This window comes from Poecilia reticulata, chromosome 1, assembly GCF_904066995.2.
Source record: "Poecilia reticulata chromosome 1, P_reticulata-male-v2, whole genome shotgun sequence".
In the NCBI taxonomy this organism is placed as follows: Eukaryota; Metazoa; Chordata; class Actinopteri; order Cyprinodontiformes; family Poeciliidae; genus Poecilia; species Poecilia reticulata.
Genome location: NC_088830.1, coordinates 25,302,809 through 25,315,297, shown reverse-complemented (window position 1 = coordinate 25,315,297; position 12,489 = coordinate 25,302,809).

The following is a 12,489-nucleotide window of genomic DNA, read 5'->3' as shown; positions in this document are numbered from 1 at the left end:
CCGCATGGTTCAAAGAGTAGGAAAAAATTAGCGGCTCATAGTCCGAAAAATACGGTAATTGAATTCAATTCAATTAAGGTGGTTCAATTATTTTATTTTTTCAGTGCGTGAACCAATTGACCAAGTTACTTGAGTAACATGTTTGGTAAAAATGTACTTTTAGAAGGAGTTGTACTTTTTACTTTTATTTGAGCAAGTTCTTTACTCAAAGTCTTGCTGCTCTTACTTGAATAAAATTTCTGGAGGCTTTACCAAATTTTAGTAAAGACTACAAAACCTAAAGTAAGACTTCTTACTTGAGTAAAATTTTATTAGTTTCATGTCGGGTCAGAAAACATAAATTTTACTACCAGTCAGAATAAACAGTTAATTTAGAAGGAGACAGTCAGGGGTACAGGTAATTTTAAGCTTGGCTGAATGTGGAATTAGCTCTAGATTTGCAATATTACTGTTAATATTTTAAGGAAGTGATAATAACTCCACTGTAATAAACATTAGATCACCACAAGACTTCTGCGCAGAAGATGATGTTGTCTCTGTTGGAGACCTTTACAAGGAGACCAACAACTGCGGCGTATTAAACTGTTTATGTGTATCTGCCAGATTCTTGTCTGCTGAGCATCAATCACTTCACAGCCAGCATGCAGATCATCACAGCTCTTCTTCTGGGTTATTCTGTTAGTTTTACGTCACATGTACCAGGATGTAAACCTTCCAAAAAGTAGTTTTCTGCTGTCGGTGAAAAGAAAAACTAGCAAACGGTTTTGGGGATCATCAAAGTGTATTTTTTCTTTTGCAAAGGTGAGATGTTAGGTTGTGTTCTCCCATTTAGGCCATCATTTGCCTTTAATCTCTTATTGTCAAATTAACATTGAATTTGATAAAGTCAAGCACAGCCAGCAGAGGTGTAGAAGTTTTTCTGTTATTATGTGACCTCCTGGATGGGAAAGTGTTGTGTTTGCCTGCAGATCCCGGGACATTTCAGCACTGCTCCATGCTTCCTCCATTTGTGAATAAAACCTTCATTGTGAATCTTCATGTTGTGAGATTCTATAATTTCACGTCCGGTGAAATCAATTTTAAAAAATGCAGTTTATCAGTTAATTCCGGTTTCACCAAGGAAGGTAATAAAGTTTTTCTATTTTCTATTTTTCAGACTGAGTTGCAATATTGCTAATAATCTAAAACATGCAAGTGTGATCAAAGGAAGTATTTCACAAAGTTTATTCAATAAATAGAGAATCACAAAAGCAGCACAAGTGGAACTAAGAAAATCTCTATAAACAGGTCAGCAAAGCGTAAAAGTAAACGAAGCTCTGGTGAGAATGACCTTCAAAACTTCTAAATGTTCCTGAATGCAGCTCAGGAATATATGCTTTAGTCTTTGTGTAGTTTACAGAGAGAAAAGTCAAGGTAGAAAAGCCTATGTGGTGAGATAAAAGTGGTGTTATAGAAAGGATGAGTAAAAAAAAAAACCCTGGATCACCTTCAGAGCAGCATTACATCTATTTTAGAAAAGAATAGCATTAAAGGGCAGACCGGGAAAATTAAGCAAGAAGGACATCAATAAAAGCGGAAACCAAAGAACTAAATGTAAACCTGAAGTCTCTGCAAAGTGCACAGCAGCACGTCTGCTTATAAGGCTGTGCACTGCCCCATAAAAGGCAACCTTTATAGAGTTGAGGGCAGAGCAGAAAAACATCAGAAAGCGTGGCTGCAGTTCACAAGACAACAGGGGGAACGGAAACCTGTTCAACAAAAGTAACCTTGTAATGAACGTAAACTATAACAGACAACTATGAGTATGACTTGTGTTGCGAAATATTTTCCTAAATTTGTGTGCCTGCAGTTATGAACCCTGAATTCAAAAATAATCTCTTCAATAAGCCCCCAAGAAATCCCTCACATACTCTAGAAACATATTTCTACAGCTTCTTTGTTTTCATGTTTCATTTGGTGCTTTTGACCGTTTTCCTTTTGAAAACCTGACAGATATTAATAATCAAAGAAATTATTCTGTCTGTTGTTTCTGTTGTGAGAATATGAAGGCAAGAAGAAAATGGTGGAAAGCAAGAATATTGTATTACTAAATGGAAACAGATACCTGTTCTAGTCTCTTAGCATCAACCTCAAAGTCCAGTGGCTACAAGGACGAAACGCAGCCTTGATCTCTGAAAAAGTTAATAACACAGGAAGACCCTCCATTTTTAGCCTTTAACGGAATAGTTTAGCAGTAAACTATGCCCATAACGTTTCAGTTGATTAAAATCAAAACAAAATGGAGGGTAACAGAGCAACAGTGAGATTCAGAGAAACCAATCAAGAAATTTGCTCAGAAAATAAACCCTTAAGCTCAAATTAAAAATCCTGGGAAATCGAGGGATGCAAAGTGTAAAACTCTGAATGCGCATTCTTCTTCCCATTAGAATGAGTGGATGTGTGAAACCTTAAAGCCTCAAAGACATTTTAACAACATAGTTTGTGTCTCTGAGTTTCCCCTGAACTAACCTGAGGCAGGGTTCATAACACCCAGCCCGTTTCTCCATCCTCTCCTCTGTGAAGTCGGTGCAACATAAATTTAATCATCTTTACCCGCCCACTATGGCCAATTAGCAGTCGCATATTTTTCCGACTTCCTGTCAGAAGGTGACGCAAACACTGCGTCAAATCACGAGCAGAATAAGACGACAGAAGAAGAAACAGCAACATTGCTTGTTTTGATGAAACATAGTGAAGAGAGATCTGCTGTTTCCCCCATGTGAATAACAGGCACAACAAAGAAGCTCAACTACTGTAACATTTTGTTTAAATGATATATCACTTTGTACCCTTTTCAGTTCCTTTCTTCGTCTTATCGTCTGATTGGACATTGTGTACGGCCAGATCCGGATGCAGTGAGGAAAGTCGGTTCTCCCCCGCTCTGCCTGTCTTATGCTTCTCTAACGTTACCCTGCTAGACGACAAACTGACCACTTTTCCTCTGTATGACACTTTCTTCTTCTTCTACTCTCCAGTTATTATTATTATCCGTTATTTCAGCTGTTAAAATGTGATTTTCTCTCAGTTTCTCTGTATTCATTCAAGCTGCATCTGGTCTGGACTTCTGTTTGAATTTGGTACTTTCCAGGAAGAGTGGGATAACGACACCAACAACTAAACGTTTTGCTGGATATGAGACATTGACTTACTGGAAGGTTTTTGTCCCTGAAATGCATTTCAAAACCAATTTTAGCTTTTCTGCAAATGCTACGTGCTAAAAACACAGCAGCAGAGGCACTGCTCTTGTTTGTAGACCGGTTCCAACTCTGAAATTAGCTGCTTTGGCAGCTCTTTGGTTCTCTCAGCCCAGTAAGCATGCAATAAAAAGAATCTGGCTGGACTGTGAACAGACATTGTGATGACAGCAGAAGCTGATTGCGCCTCTTTGACTTCTTTTCCATCAGGCCCTGGCATGACGACGGCTCAGATTCTGGCGCTGTCGGTTCGCTCGTCTTTCCAAGACTAACTAATAAGAGTCAAGCATTCATGACGAATCATTTAGCACTTCTTGTAATAATTCAATCCACTTGAACACAGATGAAATTAAGACCTTCTAATGTCGTCCATTCATTAAAACAGGGATACTATTTGGAGCCGTTTAAAGATTGGAACCCTGAGATGATAAGTCCTGGATAATATCAGGGTTTTCTGATAAAATCCAAACTTTGGCTTCACAGAAACATTTTCTCCCAGGACTTCCAGTTACTTGATTATCTCCCCGTGCTGCAGGTTCTCCAGATGCAGATTAAGCAATGCAGGCCCAGAGCATCACTGAGTCACCACCATATAATATATATATATATATATATATATATATATATATATATATATAACATATGGTTATAAGAGCAACCATGAGACCCAATACCCACCATGGAAAAGACGGTTAGAGGCTCAAGATCAAGATAACAAGGAGGGAAGTGAGTCAACTGTCAGAGCTCCAAAGGGGTGCAATGAAAAGATCAGTACCCAAGAAGTACAGCCAGATGCCCATACCTGAAGCACTCGAAACTGCATATGGGATGCATATGAAAGGCATATGGGAAAGGGAGGCGTCCCACAACAGCAATGCACAGTGGCTAATCTCTCTACGAGAGGACCACAGCAACCTCCCGGAACAAGCCCCGGTAACCATCACTGTGGCAGATGTCCAAGACAGAGTCTCGGGTATGAAAAACTGGACAGCACCAGGACCTGACATGATCCATGCCTACTGGCTTAAGAAACTCACTGCCCTCCATGAGCGACTGGCAGCTCAACTGAACCAGCTGCTACAAAATGGGACTCACCCTGAATGGTTAACTGAAGGGCGCACAATCCTGATACAGAAGGAACCCTCGAAGGGTTCAGTCCCATAATACATGAGCAAGGCACAGAAGGGCATAGGCATAAATAGCAGAGGAGCCAAACACCAACTCCTTGTAGACCACACAGTCGCCCGAGACTGCAAAACCCGACACACCAACCTGTGTACCGCTTGGATTGATTACAAGAAAGCCTATGACTCAATGCCACACACTTGGATCATTGAATGCTTAGAGATGTACAACATCAATAGGACTCTAAGAGCCTTCATTGCAAACTCGATGGGGCTGTGGAAAACCACCCTTGAAGCCAACTGCAAACCACTTGCACAAGTGTCCATCAAATGTGGCATATACCAAGGAGATGCTCTGTCCCCACTGCTGTTCTGCATAGGCCTGAACCCTCTCAGCCAAATCATCAACAAGACTGGCTACGGATACCGACTCAAGAATGGGGCCACGATCAGTCACCTCCTCTACATGGATGACATCAAGCTGTACGCCAAGAGCGAGCGAGACATCGACTCACTGATCCACACCACCAGGATCTACAGCACTGACATTGGGATGTCATTCGGACTAGAGAAGTGTGGTCGGATGGTTACAAAGAGAGGGAAGGTCGCCCACACAGAAGGGGTCTCACTCCCAGAAGGAACAATAGCAGACATAGAGCACAGCTACAAGTACCTGGGAATACCACAAGCAAATGGCAACCTCAATGAGGTCACAAGGAAAGGAGCCACAGCCAAATACCTCCAACGAATAAGGCAAGTCCTGAGAAGCCAGCTCAATGGCAAGAACAAGATCCGTGCAATAAACAGCTATGCCTTACCAGTAATCAGATACCCTGCCGGAATAATTAGCTGGCCAATGGAAGAGATGAAGGCCACGGATGTTAAGACTAGGAAGCTACTAACCATGCATGGAGGATTCCACCCCAAATCCAGCACCCTGAGACTGTACACGAGCCGTAAGGAAGGAGGCAGAGGACTAGTGAGTGTGAGAGCCACTGTCCAGGATGAAACATCCAAGATCCATAAATACATCAAGGACAAAGCCTCAACGGACGATGTGCTCAGCGAATGTCTCAGGCAATGGGGAACAGAAGACAAGGTGCTGGAAGTACCATCATGGGAGGACAAGCCCCTACATGGGATGTACCACCGACAAATAACTGAAGTGGCTGATGTCAGGAAAACCTACCAATGGCTGGAGAAAGCTGGACTCAAGGACAGCACAGAGGCTCTCATCCTGGCCGCCCAGGAACAGGCCCTAAACACCAGAGCAATAGAGGCTCAGATCTACCACACCAGAGAAGACCCAAGGTGTAGGTTGTGCAAGGAGGCCCCTGAGACAGTCCAGCACATAATAGCAGGGTGCAAGATGCTGGCAGGGAAAGCGTACATGGAACGACATAACCAAGTGGCGGGCATACTGTACAGGAACATCTGTGCAGAATATTGACTGGAAGCCCCGAGATCAAAGTGGGGAACACCCCCAAAAGTGGTGGAGAATGACCGAGCTAAGATCCTGTGGGACTTCCAGATCCAGACAGACAAAATGGTAATGGCGAACCAACCGGACATTGTGGTGGTGGATAAAGAACAGAGGAAAGCCGTTGTGGTGGATGTAGCAATACCAAGTGATTACAACATCAGGAAAAAGGAGCATGAGAAATTGGAGAAGTACCAGGGCCTCAGGGAGGAACTGGAAAAGACCTGGAAGGTGAAGACCACAGTGGTGCCTGTGGTCATCGGGGCCCTCGGGGCAGTCACCCCCAAACTGGAGCAGTGGCTACAACAGATCCCAGGAACAACATCAGACATCTCAGTCCAGAAATGTGCAGTTCTAGGCACAGCCAAGATACTGCGCAGAACCCTCAAGCTCCCAGGCCTCTGGTAGAGGACCCGAGCTCAGAGGATGAAACAGACCACCCGAGGAGGGTGAGAAGGGAATTTTTTTTATATATATATATATATATATATATATATATATATATATATATATATATATATATATATATATATATATATATATATATATATATATATATATATATTAAGTTTTATATTTATCTTTTTGTCATAGTACCCCCAAGAATTTAAAACTATATATAAATATATATGTGTGTGTGTGTACACACGTACTACTTTAGGCCTCTGTGGAAAATATTTTAGGTGTTATGTTTTAATGAGGGGTAGATATTTTTGGGTTTTGCTCATGGCCATCTGTTTATATCAATTTATTTTATACTGTTGTTCCAGGTATCAAATTTCAATGTTTTTGATTTTTGCTGCTGTAGCACTGAAAATTTCACACAACACTGTTAAAACAAGCACTTGTTTAAATATTTATGTTTTATGTGTATACTGTAATGATTAATTATTTAGATAATAATTAATCTATAATTATCTAAAATTATTGTTAGGTGTTCATTAGTGCTGTTGTACTGTCACTGTTCCTTTAAGTTAGGAGGCATTTTCTGGTTACACAAAGACTGTTGAGACACTTTTGAGAGGGAGGGGGTTGTTGATTAAGGACTAAAAGTGTTGACTTTATTATATTATCGGCTGTCCTGGTATTGTTCAACTTTAATAAATTAATGTTCAGAGCAAATAGTTTATCTTGTGCTTAGTTCTCCTAACAGAACATTATAATACATCAGAAAATTATGTCAACGAGTCACACATCTCAACTCCTTAACAAATGAAAAAAAAAAAATATTATTACATATATTACATATGAAAAAATACGTATACCACACAGGTAGGCAACAGTTGACTATATATATATATATATATATATATATATATATATATATATATATATATATATATATATATATATATATATATATATATATATATATATATATATATATATATATATATATATCCATTTTCTTTACACCCTTGTCCCTTAGTGGGGTCAGGAGGGCACAACTGTACAGCCCCGCAATCTTTAATCAATTTTAGCAATTCATTTATCAAAATGTTCTGCTTCTTCTGATCCTTTATGCTTTTGGTTTTGCTATGTTTCACTTCTTCAACTATTTCTGGCTTTGCACTAATTTCTGCTTCTGCTAATTTATGCTTTTTTACTGTTTCCCGGTTTAACTGTTTAAACTATTTCTGGCTTTGCACTAATTTCTGCTTCTGCTAGTTTTTGCTTTTTACTGTTTCACTGTTTGTTTCAACTATTTCTGGTTTTGTACTAATTTCTGCTTATTGATGCTTTTCACACCTTCTCCTATTCCTTCAATGTATTTCTCTCTTGTGCTCTGTTTCTATCTGTTTCTATTCATTCTACTTTTGTTTACTTTTCTGTATGCCTTCTATTTCTACTGGTCTTACTATCTGCTAAGGTCTTCTGCAATCTTTAATCAATTTTAGCAATTCATATATCAAAATGTTCTGCTTTTTCTGCTCATTTATGCTTTTTGGTTTGCTATATTTCACTTCAATTATTTCTGGTTTTGTACTAATTTCTGCTTCTGCTAGTTTATGCTTTTTGCTGTTTTACTGTTTAATTGTTTCAACCATTTCTGGCGATGAACTAATTTCTGCTTCTGCTAGTTTATGTATTTTGCTGTTTCACTGTTCAACTGTTTCAATTATTTCTGGTTTTGTACTAATTTCCGCTTCCTGTGATAATTATGCGTTTTCTTAAGCTGTTTCACTTTTTGACTTTTTCAAATAATTCAGGTTGTACACAAACCCCTGCTTCTGCTAAATTCTTCTAAATTTCATTACTTAACAAACTTTTTCTACAATGTATGACTGTAGCTTTCTTCTGTTTTTTCTACATCTTAATCTTTGTTTTCATGTTTCTTGTATTTGTCCATCAATCATTCTGCAAATATGCTTATTTTGCTCCTTTTTGTTTTGTTTTGCCATGTTTCACTTCTTAAAATATTTGTGGTTGTGTACTAATTTCTCCTTCTACTAAATTTTTGCTTTTTTTTATTTGTTTCACTATTCAACTGTATAAACTATTTCTATTTCTTCTGTTTTCTTCTATTTCTTAAGCTTTACTCCACTTTTTCTGGCATTTCTGCAGCAATCATTCTGCAAATATGCATTCTCACGGCTGTTTCGCTAAGAACAGCTATTTTTCTAGTTTTGTTTGTATTTACTTTTAACTCATGTAAACCACTTTGAATTGCCTTGTTGCAGAAAATATGCTATATAAATAAAATTATCTTACCTTACTTACTTTACTTTACCTTACATGTTGAGGCCTAGAAGCCTCATCAGCTTCTAGGCCTCACTTCATCAAAATCTGGAAGTGGGAAGAGACGCATATTACCATATCTAAAAACATTACGGGGCGTTTGTGTTGAACGGGATTTCATTTCAGTTGGTAAATGCAGCGATTTTAAAAGTTCAACGCCAGACAATGGCACTCCAGTACAAAATCTTCTTGTTTTTTCAACCAAATCAAAAGATGGAACTATTCCTGCTCGTTTAAGAGTTGTGTTATATGTAAAGGCGTCTATCTTATAGTTTTGGGCTGGTTTTCTTGGCTCTAGATTGTTGATCCCCAGTCCAGCTCCAATCCAATTAGAAAATCTGACAAAGTAACTCATATCTAAAATTTCTCGAACGACAAATAATGATGATAATACGCGAATGAAGCTGAATACAAATAACAGATCTTATGTACATATATATATATATATATATACACACACAACACTCTGTGACGTCACAGGACAGTTTACTTATCTAGCCACGTCACTGGTGTGTTGCAAAGGCCCAAGGCAGCTGACGTCAGCAAGGTGACATGACAGGCTGAAGCTCGAACGTCATGTCACGTGAGTTGGAGCGGATTGCAGAGAAGAGAAGGAGGCGGAAATGGGCCCTTCAACTACAGACGTATTCACGTTTTATTCGTGTGTATGCTCCCAACTAACAACATAGAATTGTTTGTGAATAAATAATATAATGTCCCTTTTCCACCGGCTCTACTTCAGCAGCCCGGCTCCGGAGCCTGTAGCACTGTAGCCTGTGGCAAGGATCTGTAGCACGGTGCTGCCTCCTGGCGGTGGGGGGGTATAATGCCCCACCTTTAGGCGCCATTTGCTGCGCTTCGTTACTATGCGACCTAACTCGAGTTGTTTTTCTGATACAAAAGAAGAAGAAGCTTCTTTTGAGCTATTTTTTATAGCCTGATTGTGATTTTTCTGAGACTTCAAGAAAATGCGCGGTGGGAGGAAAGCTGCGATTGTGTGGAGGAGAAGCTGATCTCCGCCTTGCAGCGGATGTGCGTGAAGTTGACACCCCACCCACGTCAAAAGAATTCAGCAAATAGTCTGAATGGTTAGTGCTACGTTTGTGCAGGTTTGTGCCGTTAAAATTTTCGTTTGTGCAGTTTTGGTTTCTGAGATATTAAAAATTATTTTTTAGGTCATCCAGAGTTATTACAAAAACATCCTAAATTTTGACAAAGACAAATGCTAAAAAATACAAAGGGATTAAAATGGAAAACAAATGACTGTGCCTCATCTGTGCAGACTAGTATAATTATTTCAAAGGGATTTTGAGTCAATGTAAGCTGTTGAAGAAAATACTATATTATTTAATATTAAAATTATTGAAAATAATATGACTCTAAAATTTAATAGATGCTATTTTGTCTCATGTAAAAGCATGAATTAGCACTGACAATTAGTTAGTCTGTTACAATTCAAGTAATTTATTAACATTTATTTGACAGGCATGTTTGATTCGGTAATTTGTTGACAGTTCCTAAGTGAACCTTCGGGCGCTGCGGCGGCGAGCGGTGGAGAACCGCTCGCTGACATTAGCGTTCATAAATCGGATCAACCTTGAGCTAAACGCCGCCACTCCCCGGAGCTCGAACTATCTTCACTGCGGTGGGTGACCGTGACGTCATCGGCCAAAATTATAATTTTTAATATCTCAGAAACCAAAGCTACACAAACGACAATTTTAACTGCACAAACCTGCACAAACGGAGCACTAACGAAGTAACCCACTTTGGTTTGTTTTGGAGCAAGAAGGGGTGACGGTGACGTCATCGGCTAAAATTATAACTTTTAATATATCAGAAAGGAAAGCTGCACAAACGAAAATTTTAACTGCACAAACCTGCACAAACGGAGCACTAACGAACTAGCCTACTTTGGTTTGTTTTGGAGCGATATGGGGTGACGGTGACGTCATCGGCTAAAATTATAACTTTTAATATCTCAAAGAGGAAAGTTGCACAAACCAAAATATTAACTGCACAAACCTGCACAAACGGAGCACCAATGAAGTAGCCCACTTTGGTTTGTTTTGGAGCAATATGGGGTGACGGTGAACTCTGGATGACCTAAAAAATTATTTTTAATATCTCAGAAACCAAAACTGTACAAACGAAAATTTTAACTGCACAAACCTTCACAAACGGAGCACTAACCATTCAGACTATTTGCTGAATTTTTTGACGTGCACAGCAAAAAGCCCAGTGTTAATTTAACTTTGAAGAGTGTGGGCTATATAAACACTAAAACAGTGTTAATATCAACTCTGTGGGAGTTAAATCAACACAGTGAATTATGATGTTAACTCCCAGAGTTGATATTAACACCTTTTCAGTGTTTTTATAGTCCACACTCTTCAGAGTTAAATTAACACTGGGCTTTTTGCTGTGTGTGGGGGGGTGTCAACTTCACACAGCTTTGCAGCGGGAGGAAAGCAGGTGGCTCAGACGGTGCACATGAGCCAAAGATAATTTTTGTATTAAACTACTATAAAACTTTTATAGTGCCGAATATACTTGCACTAATGTTAGTCAGGGTGTTGCAAATAACTTAAAAGTGTCAGAATTCATTCATAATATAATTCAATGTGTTTTCAGGTGTGTCCGTCTTCTTGTCAGTCGGTGTTTACCTTCAGGATGTCCAGAGACGTTTAGCATGCATTAGTCTTTCCTGACTTCTGCAGAAAAGAAAAAATATAAAACCCAAAATCAAGGCTGTATATATATGTACATATATTTTTTTTTTGTCATAGTACCCCCAAGATTTTAAAACTACTTTCACCCCTGAGTAAGACTGTGAATGAAGATGTGTGTGAGTTGGTGTCAGGGTGGCGGGTCGCGCTAGACTTTTTTTGTTATCCGTTATCTTGACCGACAACATATTTTACCCGTGAAATTACAATCATATTAACATCGGCTATTTAGCCGCATTTTATGCGGTTTAGTTAATATCCCAGATAGCACACGATGTTAAATCAACGTTGAAAAATCGTTAGAATTGCTGATTTTTGGTTGAAATCGACAAATGACGATGGATCAACCATCAAACAACCATCCAATCAAACCGTTGAAACTGTGTCATTGAATCAATGTTGTTATGTGGTTGAAATCTGACGACTGAAATGCCGAGGTCTGATTAATGGTTGATTTTTGGTTGAAGTCGACAAATGACGGTGGATCAACTATAAAACACACTCTAAAAAGAAAATAGTTGAACCAACTTATTTGAATTGCTTGTGTAGGTAACAAGCAATTCAAATAAGTTTATCCAACTGAATTTATCAAATGTATCCAACTTAAGTTTAACCAATTCAATATATTATAATCATCCAACTCAATTTGTCCCTCACAGGAGGAAGCTGGAATTGAACCATCAACCTTCCAACCACAAGACAACTGCTCTACCCACAGAGCCACGTTTGACTCAGGCCTCGTTAGCCTGAGTCATTGTGTCAGACGAGGGAAACAAACATGATATCGAACTTAATTATTTCAAGTAAAGTCAAAAGTGAATCCAGTGTGTTTCAGCACTGGTCCTCCAAGCCCTGCAAGTTTTAGGCATTTCCCTAATTCGGCACACATCATTTTAATTGATGTCTGATTAACAGGGTTTTGCTGAAATGAAAACACGCAGGTCAGTTTGCCTTGAGGACAAGGTTTGGGGAAGAATTCGTGATCTAAATGTTCAATCAATGTAAGCTGTTTTTCACACCCCTTTCTCCCCACCACCCACCCCTCACCTGGGCCCATCTACCTCTCAATCTCCTCCTCAAGAGGGGAAGGCTGGGAGGAGCTGGGTGTGGGGAGGCTTGGGAGGGAGTAGGGGGAGATGAGAAGGTGATGAGGGGTGCAACAAACTGCACAGATTACACACATG